Source organism: Zingiber officinale, chromosome 1B (assembly GCF_018446385.1).
Source record: "Zingiber officinale cultivar Zhangliang chromosome 1B, Zo_v1.1, whole genome shotgun sequence".
Taxonomy (NCBI): Eukaryota; Viridiplantae; Streptophyta; class Magnoliopsida; order Zingiberales; family Zingiberaceae; genus Zingiber; species Zingiber officinale.
Genome location: NC_055986.1, coordinates 108659799 through 108675126, shown reverse-complemented (window position 1 = coordinate 108675126; position 15328 = coordinate 108659799).

Below are 15328 nucleotides of genomic sequence, written 5' to 3'. Positions count from 1 at the left end.
ATAAACTGTTTAGTTATTTTACAGATAATAATATTTAATTCGTAAATGTTGAAAATTTAAGAGTGACCATTGCCACCGATGTTAGAGAGTGTGCCGTAGACAGTGAGCTAAAGGTAATCAGTCCACGAGCATGGCGTGAGGCCATACTTGAGTGTCTCGTGCAGGACCTCAATTCATAGCTGCTTCCGGTGTTGACGTAAAGGTATGCCAGTGTGGACGACACCTCGATCCGATCAAGATAGTCAAGGGTAGTTATGTTGACGAATACGCCTCTGGAGGCGAGGGCCTTGCCACGAAGAGAGTGGACGTGGTTGTGAGTGACAACAAAAAAATTATATGAGGACAAGTAAGCGAGGCAATAGAGGAAGACAATATCAAGGAGAACGGGTGAGGACGACGAACATAATTAATTGATTTGAAAGTTCAGTGTTCCATATGTTGATTAGAATAAATTCATACATTCAATTTATGTTTTTATTAATGTAATAAAATTATTATATGATTTGATCATTTATATGGTGGATAGATTTTTTTAAGGAATTATTTTAAAGGAAATCATAATTAAAATATTGTTTTTATATGATTCGGTGAAGGAAAAAAATTGAAGTGATTTATGATTTTCTCGCCTAATTTGTTTGGACTGACATGTTTTGATTTAATATTAATTAACTAGCCCCTACAGAAATGAATCATCATTTCACATGCATGCACCCCTGAGAAGAATTACACCATTTGGATCATTTGGATTAATGGTATACTTGGGCTGGGCTACAGCCCAGGACTGCCCAAATGTAAATCCGTCTCTGCCTTCAAATACGTAGGAGTAAAATTTAAAGATAATATTAATTAAAAATTTATTTTTATATATTTTGGTATTTTTTTTTTGTGTATTATTATATGTCATCGGGAGGAGTAGATCTTCTAGTTAAAAAAATTAGAGCAAGGGATAGACCACCCTTAATTACGGTCGGATCTTAAACGCGATCTGGCCGCAATTAATTGTAATACCTTTTTGGATTCACCGTCTCATCTAGATTATAGTTTGTGTCGAAGGAGGCGGCTGGAGGTCATCCGAAAGCCGCCTACGCTCGACGCCCAGCAGCCTAGCCACTTGCCCACCTTTGGCGGCTTTCAAGCGGTCTTCGGTCACCCGCTCCGACTCAAATTATAACCTGGAGGATACGGTGAACCTAGGAAGGTATTGCAATCAATTATGGTCGGATCGTGATCACGATCTAGCCACAATTAAGAGTGGTTCATCCCCTGGTCCACTTTTTTGTGGACCAGGAGATCTGGCTCCGTCCTCGGGATTATGATGTTGCGGTAGGATATTTAAATTATTACCCAGGCACCCCGCAATTCAATTCCTAACTTTTTAATTTATCCTGATAGCCAGTGGAAAGCTTCCGTAGGACCAGATCAATCACTCAGGGATAATTAATGAGATTAACTGGAATTATCATTTTTTCCATTTTAAAAAATATGTATTTATAAGTTAATGTATTTAGTATTAATTATTAGTATTTTTATTAGTTTTAAAATATATATATTATATTTTTTAAAATTTTTACCAATAATAACTACTAAAATTTACGGTAAAAATCATTGCGAACATATAATTAAAAAAATTATTAAAAAAATAAAATAAACTAGTTAAATCAATCAAAGAGTATAAGCATAAATAAAATTAAAATTTGAGGTGGGATAAAAAAAAAATATATGGTGCAAAAAAATATCTTTTTTAAATTATTCATCCTTCACTTCTTAATATATATCAAATATCACTATTCTTTTAAATTACATTCTCTTACTTTTGACCAGGGCATTCCTCCCTTTACATTAACTCTTCCAATAAAAAAAAAATTGATAAAATAAAACCAATAAAAAATAAGTAAAACTCAAAAAAAAAAAAAAATTAAGAAAAACGAACAGAAGTGAGATTGAAAGATATAAGTAGAAGATTGAAGATGGGGCAGGGAGGAGAGCGTGTCAGAGGGTTGCGAAAAGCACCTCTCATCTGATGTGGGCCTCTGCCGAAAGTTGCGCGGCTTTTGATGCACGTAAGCAGCTGGGCAGACATTTAATGATTGTTCTCTCATTTTTATTGGACGAAACTACCTTTTGCAATTTGTCCAAATTACGCTTTTACTGGAGAGCGCCGTGAATTGTGGGAGGGGAAAAGCAATCTATTTAACACTTTTATTGGAAAAAAAAACTAATGTAATTTTTTTTACAACAACAAAAAAACGTTTAAATTAAAGAAACATTAAATAGACATTTAAAAAAAAAACAAATGAATATCGGAGGAGTAATTTTATCAAAAATACTCTTAATTTAAATTGATATATCAACTACTAATAAGTACTCTAACATATAAATGTTCCTGAAATTATGATATCATGATAAAATATTTAAATTATCATCTAGATATTTATAGTTCGATCTTTATCTATAACATATTTATAAGAATTTTTCTTCAAATGAAAAATGTAACCAAAGGATGCTAGGCTTCTAAGCTGGCTATCGCACGCGCTTCTCGATTTACTCTAATGACTAGTAGAAAATTTCGGTAAGATTGGATCGGTCACTCCCAGGAATAGTAAATGAGGCTAACTAGATTTATCATTTTTTTTCTAATATATAAATACTGTCACCAGGGTCATGATGTCATGATAGGACATCCAGGTTGTCATCTAGGCATTCACGGTTCAAACTTCAGCTATGACGTATTTATAGAAATTTTTTCTCCAAATGGAGAGCGTAATGATTTATTTTACTTATTAAAATATTATTTAACCATACTATCATTTTCTAATAAACAAAATCAACAAAATATAATGATATTATTGTAAAAACTAGCAATTAGTTATTACATATTATAGTAGCTACCTACTTAGCTTTTATCTAGTCGATTGTGATAAGCAATATTTATTTAAAATATAATCCATGTAATATAATCTTCTTAGTTTGTTTTTATTTTGTTTATTGAAATGATGTTTATATAAATTATCATTATCTAATAAACAAAATAAATATAAGATGATAATATTGTAAAAGCTAGCCATTAATTATTACATATTAAAGTAACTATATGCTAGCTCACAATTCAAATAATATTAATTTGAAATATAACTATCATTTTTTCTAATATATAAATACTGTCACCAGGGTCATGATGTCATGATAGGACATCCAATTTGTCATCTAGGTATTCACGGTTCAAACCTCAGCTATGACGTATTTGCAGAAATTTTTTCTCCTTATTAAAATATTATTTAACCATACTATCATTTTATAATAAACAAAATCAACAAAATATAATGATATTATTGTAAAAACTAACAATTAGTTATTACACATTGATCCGGCGTTTAGAACAGGTGACCCCCATTTTGAGGGGTCAACGCCACGTGGAAGTCAAAGGGCCAGGTGGCCGACCGGAGAAGGGCGGACCGGTCGGCCGACCGGAGAAGGATGGGCCGACCTCCCGGCCGGCCGACCGGTAAATAACCGATGGTAAAAGGCGCCCTGACAGGAGTCGGGGTTCCGGCGCTCGATTGAACAGTAACGAAGGGCCAAGCGGAAGTCATGCTCGGCCGTAGATATTGTAGGACCGTTGGGCCGGCTAGAAGGGTGGGTAAATAACTTGTCAATTAAAAACAGACAACCCTTCCTCGAACGATTAAGCTAACACTTGTAAAATGAATTAAGCAGATAAATAGAAGCATAAAAGAAAAGACGATGCACCAGATGTTTACTTGGTTACAACCGGGGAGGTTGTTAATCCAAGGAAGATGGTTGCACTAAGAACTCCTTCAGGCGGAGAAGCCTCTTACAGCGTTTAGACACAAAAAATAGAAGCAACTAAAGCATACAAGTGTTTGGAAATAGAATGATCGTGATTGTTGAAAAGCTTCTGGACCAAGGCTATATTTACAGCCTTGGTCGGGGCGCCTGGAAGGGTTCCGACCATAAAATTTATCCCCAGATCGAGTCAAGCTCGATCCTAGAAAGTTCCGGGCGCCTCCCGGGCGCCCGGGCCTCCGGGCGCCCGGACCTCCAGGAGCCCAAAGTCAACCCAGTTGACTTTTGGTCCATGCTCTTCTCGGTTCAGCTCGCCTCTGGTCCGGGTCTTTCCAGCTCCGCTTGCTTGGATGATCTCGACATCCGGAATAGGGCTCACCCAACCCATCTTCCGGTCTTCTCGGCGTGCTTCCTCGGCTTCGTCCCTCGAATTGTCGTGTGTCCTTCTCGTCCACGTACTCATCCACAGGACTTAGTCCCTCGGTGCACCCGTCGACCTTCGCTTCTCGTCTCTTGCTCCCCGAGCAATCTTCCGCTCTGGCTTTCGTACCTCGGAACCACCGCGCGCACTTCCTTCTCGTCCGCCGGTGTACTCTTCCGCAGCACCTCGTCCCTCGGACGCACCGCGTGCCATCCTTCTCGCTAGCTGCGTCTTCCGCTCGAGTACCTGTGCTCCTAAGCTCCTGCACACTTAGACACAAGGTTAGAAACAATGCAGGACCTAACTTAACTTGTTGATCACACCAAAACAACCTTGGGGTTCCAACAATCTCCCCATTTTTGGTTTGATCAACCCAAGTTAAGCTAGGGTTACAAATAGACATAGAATAAAAACAATTTATTGCAATAACATGCAACATGATAGAAAAAAATTGAATTTCAAAAATTTTCAAATTTTAATTTTCAATTTTCTACCTCCCCCTAGACTTATACTTTCCCTTCTTCCCCTTTGATCACAATAAAAATGGGGTTTCAAGAAAAACAATCTAAGGGTTTGACACTTAGAAAAATTATAGAAATCTATTTCAATGTTTTTCGGAGAAAAAATATTTCCAAGTTAAAGAAAAAAATTTCTAAGTCAAAGAATGACTTTCGAAAAATTTCTAAGTTTTCACCAGAAATAAATCTTTCTAAGCCCAAAAAATTTATGCAAGAAAATTTTAAAAAAAATTGATAGCATTAAAAAAAATTTCTATGCATTTATTTATTTATTTTATATTGATACTTATATCAGCAAGTTTTAAATTCCATTTCAATTTTTCATAACTTCTCAAATTACACTTTTTCAAATTTAAAGCCACAGATATTAAACATACAATAATTTGTATCATGTTAATTTCTATTATTTTTTGAATTTCAACTTCACAAAAATATTCAAATAATATAGATTCTAACTTGATAAAAATTTTCGACAATATAAAAAATTCTTTCGGCAATGTGCAAAATTCGTTCGAAATAATATTTTGTAATTTGCAAGAATTTTTTAACAACAAAAATTCTAATTTACAGGAATCTATTAACAGATTTCTTAATCCGAAACACCTTTTCGGTGACTCAATTTCTAAATTACAAAATTCTTTCGAGAGAGAAATTTGTAATTCGAAAAATTCTTCTAATTTGCATAATTCTTTTGTCAAAATATTTTTAAATTTACAAATTTCTTTTGATAATATTTCTAATTTGCAAGACAAATTTGACAATTGATTTTCTAATTCAAAAAACTTTTTCAGTAATTCAATTTTTAAATCACAAAATTCTTCAGGCAATTTTTCTATTGAATTAACCGGTTGTTCAGAAGGTAGAGATCATACCTTACTTACCTCGTCGGTCGTTGATTCTCCCCCTATTGAGTTGCTTTCTTCCAATATCTCTCCCCCTTCATTGATGCTCACTTGGGATGAGCTTTCTGTGTCCTCGGGATGGAGATCGACTATCTCGACAATTTCCTCATTCTCGGACTGTTCTGGCGTTGAATCGGTGTTGGATTCATCCTCGACATTGGCTGGTTCTTCGTAGATCTTCAAGAACTTTTCCCAAAGTTCTTTTGCATTTTTGTACTCTCCGACTCTGTCGAGATCTTCTTTTCGTATTACGGTTAGAAGATGGAATTCAGCTCGCCCGTTTGCCACAAACTCGTCGCATTGCTTCTTGTTCCAGAGGCGTAGATCGAGTTCTTCTCCATTCGTTGTCTTTGGTGCTTCATAGCCAGATTTTAATATGAAAGAAATACCAACATCAGAATTAAGATATACCTCCATTTGTTTCTTCCATAAAGAAAACTCCCCCTTGAATGCTGGTGGCCGGATATTCGCTAGCTTCGGCCATCGTTTTGTTGCTTCAGACGGCGGTTAGTCCTTCTGAGGCGTACTCGGCTCTGATACCACTTGTAGGACCGTTGGGCCGGCTAGAAGGGTTGGTAAATAACCTGTCAATTAAAAACAGACAACCCTTCCTCGAACGATTAAGCTAACACTTGTAAAATGAATTAAGCAGATAAAAAGAAGCATAAAAGAAAAGACGAGGCACCAGATGTTTACTTGGTTACAACCGGGGAGGTTGTTAATCCAAGGAAGATGGTTGCACTAAGAACTCCTTCAGGCGGAGAAGCCTCTTACAGCGTTTAGGCACAGAAAATAGAAGCTTAACTACAACTAAAGCATACAAGTGTTTGGAAATAGAATGATCGTGATTGTTGAAAAGCTTCTGGACCAAGGCTATATTTATAGCTTTGGTCGGGGCGCCTGGAAGGGTTTCGGGCGCCCTGGGGGGGGATAAAATTTATCCCTTAACGGTTGGATCGAGTCAAAGCTCGATCCTGGGAAAGAGTCAGTTCCGGGCGCCCCGGACAGTTCCGGGCGCCCCTGACAGCTCTGGCGCACCGGACAGTTCCGGGCGCCCCAGAGCCAAAAGTCAACCCAGTTGACTTTTGGTCCATGCTCTCTTCTCCGGTTTAACTCGCCTCTGGTCCGGGTCTTTCTGCTCCGGCTCCGCTTGCTTGGGTGATCTCTAACATCCGGAATAGGGCTCACCCGAACCCATCTTCCGGTCTTCTCGAGCGTGCTTCCCTCCGGCTTCTCGTCCCTCAGAATTGTCATGTGTCCCTTCTCGTCCACCAGCGTACTCATCCGCAGACTTCGTCCCTCGGTCGCACCCCGTGCCGACCTTCGCGCTAGCTACGTCTCTTGCTCCCCCAGCAATCTTCCGCTCTGGCTTTCGTACCTCGGAACCACCGCGCGCACTTCCTTCTCGTCCGCCGGTGTACTCTTCCGCAGCACCTCGTCCCTCGGACGCACCGCGTGCCATCCTTCTCGCTAGCTGCGTCTTCCGCTCGAGTACCTGTGCTCCTAAGCTCCTGCACACTTAGACACAAGGTTAGAAACAACGCAGGACCTAACTTAACTTGTTGATCACACCAAAATAACCTTGGGGTTCCAACAGACATAAGGTAGCATACTGCTAGCAGTCCCCACATAGCACCTTACCGAGGATCTCCCCAGCATACCGATGCATATGGAGGGCCGGACGTGATGTGAGTGCCGGCCGGCCGGACGTGAGATGAGTGCCGACTGGCCGGACGGGAGATGAGTGTCGGCCGGCCGGACGGGAGATGAGTGTCGGCCGGGTCCGGTCGGCCGACAGGAGAAGGATGGGCCGACCTCCCGGCCGGCCGACCGGTAAATAACCGATGGTAAAAGGTGCCCCGACAGGAGTCGGGGTTCCGACGCTCGATTGAACAGTAACGAAGGGCCGAGCGGAAGTTATGCTCGGCCATAGACATAAGGTAACATACTGCTAGCAGTCCCCACATAGCACCTTACCGAGGATCTCCCCAGCATACCGATGCATATGGAGGGTCGGACGTGATGTGAGTGCCGGCCGGTCAGACGTGAGATGAGTGCCGGCTGGCCGGACGGGAGATGAGTGCCGGCCGGCCGGACGCCCCGGCATGGTGTAGGGAGAGAAGGACAAGGAACATCTTATGACAGCTGTCAAGTCCTATGACTAGGCCATACTCCAAATCTGGCGGCAAGGTGTTCTGCTGTCCCATCGAAGACGTGTCTGGACTGTAGCAGTATGGTGTCAGGTAAGCTTTCTGACAAACACATACTGAGGTATGGGCTAAGGACATGTGTTTGCCTCGGTAGGTGTGCGTGAGCTCTTTCACCGCTCTATATAAGGAGCCTTATACTTCGCCGGAGGTACGCGTTCTATAATTTTAGCAGCCACTTCTTCACTATTAGCTTGCCTGACTTGAGCGTCGGAGGGTCGCCGCCGGGAACCCCTTCCCGGCCCGACTTCTGTGCAGGTTCGTTGGAGGTTCGTACGATCAGCCGACGATCTACGTCAGCGACCCGGAGAGCGCCACGTGCCCAGCGTCCGTTGATTTAACTTTCGGACAGGATCAATTTGGCGCCGTCTGTGGGAACGCTCCTGCATCCGATCAGAAGCAGTGGACGAGGCTAGACGACCGCACACTGTGATGCTCTCCACGAAGGAGCTCAACACTCTAATCAAGGCAAGAGCAGCTAAGCTCGTGGAGCAACAGAGAGAGAATGTGCAAGTCGAGCGGCTGAAGCAACAAACAACGTCAGCATCAGGTGGTCGAGCGGAGGCAATGATCCCCGAGCGGACGCCTCCCCTGAGACAATGATCCAACCGACATTCAAGGGGGAGCACCGCCGAGCGGATGAAGATGGATTGGGACTTGGATCAACCATGAAGCGTAAATTATCTCCAGCCTTTCCGGGGCAGGGTGAAAGGTGCACCAATATAATGTGTGCTGTATATTTTTCGTTTGGCTGTATATTTGAAATGCAGGAAGCAAAATGTTAAACGCAATTGGCATTATCGGCCGAGCGGCCTATCTCCATGATGTATAAGATCCGAGCCACCGACTCAATGACGAAGACCCGTTCCGATCGGCCGGGCGTATGGTTACAACAGTCAAGCTCGATGGCGAAGACCCCGTGTCGTTCGCCCAGGCGTAAAAATTATCCGAGCCAAGTCATTGAAGATGAAGACCCCTCACCGCTCGGTAGGGCGTATGTCATCAGTGTTAAAATTAGTCGTAAAGGTCGTCGAGCTCCGACGTTAAAAATCGAGAGACGAGCCGGCGTCTATAAACCCTCCGAGCGGAAGATCGTCGAGCTCCGACGTTAAAAATCGAGAGACGAGCCGGCGTCTATAAACCCTCCGAGCGGAAGACCGTCGAGCTCCGATGTTAAAAATCGAGAGACGAGCCGGCGTCTATAAACTCTTAGAGCGGAAGACCGTCAAGCTCCGACGTTAAAAATCGAGAGACGAGCCGGCGTCTATAAACCCTCCGGGAAGACCGCCGAGCTCGACGTTAAAATCGAGAGGCAGGCCTATAAACCCTCCGGCGAAGACCGCGAGCTCCGACGTTAAAAATCGAGACGAGGGCGTCTATAAACCCTCCGGCGGAAGACCGCTGAGCTCCGAGCGTTAAAAATCGAGGCAGGCGGCCTATAAACCCTCCGGCGAAGACCGCCGAGCTCGGCGTTAAAAATCGAGAGAGGCGTCTATAAACCCTCCGAGCGGAAGACCGCCGAGCTCCGACGTTAAAATCGAGGGCCGGCGCCTATAAACCCTCCGGCGGAAGACCGCCGAGCTCCGACGTTAAATATCGAGAGACGAGCCGACGCCTATAAACCCTCCGGCGGAAGACCGCCGAGCTCCGGTGTTAAAAATCGAGAGGCGCCAGAAACCCTCCGAGCGGAAGACCGCCGAGCTCGACGTTAAAATTCGAGAGACGAGGCGGCGTCTATAAACTCTCCGGCGGAAGATCGCCGAGCTCCGGCGTTAAAAATCGAGAGACGGAGGCGGCGTCTATAAACTCTCCGAGCGGAAGACCGCCAAGCTCCGGCGTTAAAAATCGAGAGGCGAGCGGCGTCTATAAACTCTCCGAGCGGAAGACCGCCGAGCTCCGGCGTTAAAATCGAGACGAGCCGGCGTCTATAAACCCTCCGGCGGAAGATCGCCGAGCTCCGGCGTTAAAAATCGAGAGGCGACTATAAACCCTCCGGCGGAAGACCGTCGAGCTCCGACGTTAAATATTGAGAGACGAGCCGGCGTCTATAAACACTCCGAGCGGAAGGCCGTCGAGCTCCGACGTTAAAAATCGAGAGACGAGCCGGCGTCTATAAACCCGCCGAGCGGAAGACCGTCGAGCTCCGACGTTAAAAATCGAGAGACGAGCCGGCGTCTATAAACCCTCCGAGCGGAAGACTGTCGAGCTCCGACGTTAAAAATTGAGAGACGAGCCGGCGTCTATAAACCCTCCGAGCGGAAGACCGTCGAGCTCCGACGTTAAAAATCGAGAGATGAGCCGGCGTCTATAAACCCTCCGAGCGGAAGACCGTCGAGCTCCGACGTTAAAAATCGAGAGACGAGCTGGCGTCTATACTTGAGGGGGAGGCAAGTGATACGACGTTAATACAGGGGACCCCCATTTTGAGGGGTCAACGCCACGTGGAAGTCAAAGGGCCAGGTGGCCGACCGGAGAAGGGCGGACCGGTCGGCCGACCGGAGAAGGATGGGCCGACCTCCCGGCCGGCCGACCGGTAAATAACCGATGGTAAAGGCGCCCCGACAGGAGTCGGGGTTCCGGCGCTCGATTGAACAGTAACGAAGGGCCGAGCGGAAGTCATGCTCGGCCATAGACATAAGGTAACATACTGCTAGCAGTCCCCACATAGCACCTTACCGAGGATCTCCCCAGCATACCGATGCATATGGAGGGCCGGACATGATGTGAGTGCTGGCCGGCCGGACGTGAGATGAGTGTCGGCTGGCCGGACGGGAGATGAGTGTTGGCCGGCCGGACGGGAGATGAGTGCCGGTCGGCCGGACGCCCCGGCATGGAGTAGGGAGAGAAGGACAAGGAACATCTTATGACAGATGTCAAGTCCTTTGACTAGGCTATACTCCAAATCTGGCGGCAAGGTGTTCTGTTGTTCCATCGAAGACGTGCCTGGACTGTAGCAATATGGTGTCAGGTAAGCTTTCTGACAAACACATACTGAGGTATGGGCTAAGGACACGTGTTTGCCTCAGTAGGTGTGCATGAGCTCTTTCACCGCTCTATATAAGGAGTCTTATACTTCGCCAGAGGTACGCGTTCTACAATTTTGATAGCCACTTCTTCACTGTTAGCTTGCCTGACTTGAGCGTCGGAGGGTCGCCGCCGGGAACCCCTTCCCGGCCCGACTTCTGTGCAGGTTCGTCGGAGGTTCGTACGATCAGCCGACGATCTACGTCAGCGACCCGGAGAGTGCCACGTGCCCAACGTCCGTTGATTCAGCTTTCGGACAGGATCACACATTATAGTAGCTACCTACTTAGCTTTTATCTAGTCGATTGTGATAAGTAATATTTATTTAAAATGTAATCCATGTAATATAATCTTCTTAGTTTGTTTTTATTTTGTTTATTGAAATGATGTTTATATAAATTATCATTATCTAATAAACAAAATAAATATAAGATGATAATATTGTAAAAGCTAGCCATTAATTATTACATATTAAAGTAACTATATGCTAGCTCACAATTCAAATAATATTAATTTGAAATATAACTATTATTTTTTCTAATATATAAATACTGTCACCAGGGTCATGATGTCATGATAGAACATCCAATTTATCATCTAGGTATTCACGGTTCAAACCTCAGCTATGACGTATTTACAGAAATTTTTTCTCCTTATTAAAATATTATTTAACCATACTATCATTTTCTAATAAACAAAATCAACAAAATATAATGATATTATTGTAAAAACTAACAATTAGTTATTACACATTATAGTAGCTACCTACTTAGCTTTTATCTAGTCGTGATAAGCAATATTTATTTAAAATGTAATCCATGTAATATAATCTTCTTAGTTTGTTTTTGTTTTGTTTTTTGAAATGATGTTTATATAAATTATCATTATCTAATAAACAAAATAAATATAAGATGATAATGTTGTAAAAGCTAGCCATTAATTATTACATATTAAAGTAACTATATGCTAGCTCACAATTCAAATAATATTAATTTGAAATGTAATGAATATCATAAAGTGCTCTTTTGTTTGACTTATTGAAATATTATTTTAATCAATTTATTACCCTAGTAAATAAAATCAACATAATCTAATGATATAACAATTGTTATAGAAGCTAGCAACCATTTGTTATACAATATAGAAGCTAGCAGTAAGTTGATACATCCTAAATTTTAAAATTAGTCTAAAGATATTTCGAATAGTTTACCTTAAATGATAGATATTTTTTTATTTTTTTTCTGATTTCTTTTAATAATTCACATATCTAAATTTCACCTAACTAATCTAAAACGAGGCAGACTTCTCCCAACTGATTCACTTATCGAGTAAATCCAAAGCATAATTTAAGATCTAAGATTTTAAATTAGGGGAGATCATATATTAAATTATAAAAATAATTATTATATATAGTATATAACTTTCAATAATAAAAATATAATAATTTAAAAATAAAATAAAATTTAGTTATTCAAAAAGCTGACTTTTCTTACAGAGAAGTCGAAGGTAATTACGTACTGATGATCCATGGCTTCAATCTAGTTAATTTTTTCCTCTTTTGATCAAATATATAGTGTGTTCGTCGTCTACACATTTGCAAAGATGTTGTTGTTGGATTTTTAGTGGATCTGGGAGGAGTAAATAAGAATATAGGAGAAACATGATAAGAAAATATTATTGGTGTAATTTTTCCTAAGTTAAGATTAACCTAGTTGATAAAATTTGAGTTGGCTCGAGTTTGAGTCTGGATGTTTGAGTTTTGATAATATATGGAGATTATAGGTACAATTATCCGTTTGGGGAGATTGGTCAAGATTTACCAGTTTAATATGAAGAAGAGTCAAGTAGGTTAAAATTAACTGGATACTTGACTAAAAAGTCATAACTGGAGATTAGGTAAGGACAAGTCCAACAAAAAGGTTGGCAGAAGATGAAAATTCAAGTGGGTCAATGTTGACTAAATATTTGGTGAGAAAAATCCTAGTGAGCAAAACCAGGTGAAAGACCCAGTGAATGAAGTTAGACAAAAGAAAAATTCTAGTAAGTGAAGTCAGGTGAAAAGTCCTAATGAGTGAAGGTAGTCGGAAACGAAGTCTTGGTGAGTGAAACCGAGCATGTAAAAATCCAGATGGATCAAGGTTGACCAGACATCTAGTGTTTGGAAGTCCAAGTGGATTATAGAGGACCAAACACTTGGTATAAGACAGTAAGTTCAAGTGGGTTAAGGTTAACCGGACACTTAGCATAAGGAGAAAAATCTAAGTGGGTCAAAGAATTGATCGGATACTTAGTGACAAAGTCCCAGCAGGTTAAAATTAATCAGATGCTAGGCACAAGGAGTCCCAACAGGTCATGGTTGACCGGATGTTGGACGTGAGAACCCTAGACTTGAGTTTGAGCAAGTTTGGGGTGATCAATCGATCAGTTGATCAATTTAACCAAAGCTCAATCAATTAGTTGATTGATTGAACCAAAGCACAATCGATCCACTGATCGATTGGGCAGTGCTTTTTAACGCGAGGAGCTCAATCGATTAGGTGATCGATTGAGAGGAAAGCACGTGAGCACAAAAGGCCTCTCAATCGATTAGGCGATCAATTAGGACATTTCAATCAATCAATTGATCGATTAAGGAAGACTTTCTCACAAAGGTGCAAGACAGCTCAAATCTATTGGTCAATCGATTTCGAAGAAATCTGTGAGAGCACAGAGACACTTTGAATTAATCGGTTGATCGATCAAAGCCTCCCTAATCGATTAGGATATGACCATTACACAGGATGCGAGGTTTGAATTGTTGAGATCGCATGAATCTGACGTGGCAATTAATTGGGAGCAAATATAAAGGCGACAGCGAGGTTCAAACAATGAAGAGACTTCTCCATTTTTCTTCTCCGATTCTCATCGTCAATTCTTGAAGGTTCTGTTGAAGCAATCTGGGTACCCTAGATTTTGATGTTTGGGTAAAAGTTTAAGTTAGGTTTATTGTTATATTTGGTATGCATCGTGAATATGCAGGATACAGGTACGACAAGGAAAGTCCCAGGGTGATCTTAGCAGAGGAAAGTCCAAGGATAAATCTTGGCGGTGTAAGTCCAAGCATGTAGTTTTGGCGGTGTAAGTCCAAGTGTGACTTGGCAATGGATGAAGTTTCGGAGGCATGACCTCTTGGCAAAGGAAGACCCGACAATAATGACAAGGTCGATGGAAGCTCCAGAAGGCAAGACGTGAAGGATGGGGAGGCATCCGAGGGACGCAAGGCTGATTGAGGAGGCTAGAAGGCTAGGTTTAAGTTGGTCGGGCGAGGACGAGTGCTGAGTGAATGTACTCGGGGGTTAAATCCTAGGATTATGGTTTACTGTAGCATAATATAGCGTGACTGTAGCAGCACTATAGCGTTACTATAGAAGAAATGTAGTGTTACTGTAGTAGTCGACTGATATTTTCATCAGTCGACTGGTGCGGTCGATCGGGCAGTCGACTGGGCGCGAACAGAATGCTTCTGTTCGTTCGGTTAGTGTGGAGCAGTGGACTGGTATATAGCCGTTGGGTTGTAACGGTCGAATCTCCACAGAGGGCAATCGACTGATGGTTTTAGCAGTCGACTGGTATGTTAAAGTGTATACTAAAAGTCTAGTTTTTTATATAAATATATAAGAATCACATTGGTCAAATGCCTACATTTATACTAAGTGTAGTTGTCCATTTAATTTATATTGAAGATAATATGGTGTGAGGAGACACACAGAAGATCATGTTATCATATCCTTATAAATTATAAACAGTTGCTCACAACCAAGATGGAATGGGACAAACCATTGGAGTGGTTGTAGTGTACTTAGGTATTAGTTTATCTTGACTAATAAATTATACTAGTACACTATGAGTGTATTGAGCAGGACCAATTGAGGTTGTATCTTTTTATACTGACTATATAAAAGAGCAATACCTCTATTATTATGGAAGTGTGTACTCTTAATCATTATATAAAAACAAGCACATATACTTAGTATTTATTTCTTTGATTTATAAAAGAGTGTGATTTAGCTCGTTAAATCAATAGGCCCTATAAGTTGGGAAATGATATTATTTATATGGTGTGTTGTTGATTATAGAATGAAATTGTATCCTAGTAATCTAGGTTGATGATGTCCCCTTGAGGAGCTCATAAGGATTGTCATATAAACCCTGCAAGTGGCCTTAGTCCGACATGACGATAAGGTTGAGTGGTACTACTCTTGGAGCTAGATATTAATTAAGTGAGTTGTCAGTAACTCATTTAATTAGTGGACATTAAATATCTTAAACACAGGGAGACTAACACACTCATGATAAGAAGGAGCCCATATAGTAATATGGGATTAGTGCGGTAGTGCAATAATAACTCTTTAGTGGAATGAGATATTATTGATGAACTTGAGTTAGGTGTTCGGGGCGAACACGAGAAGCTCA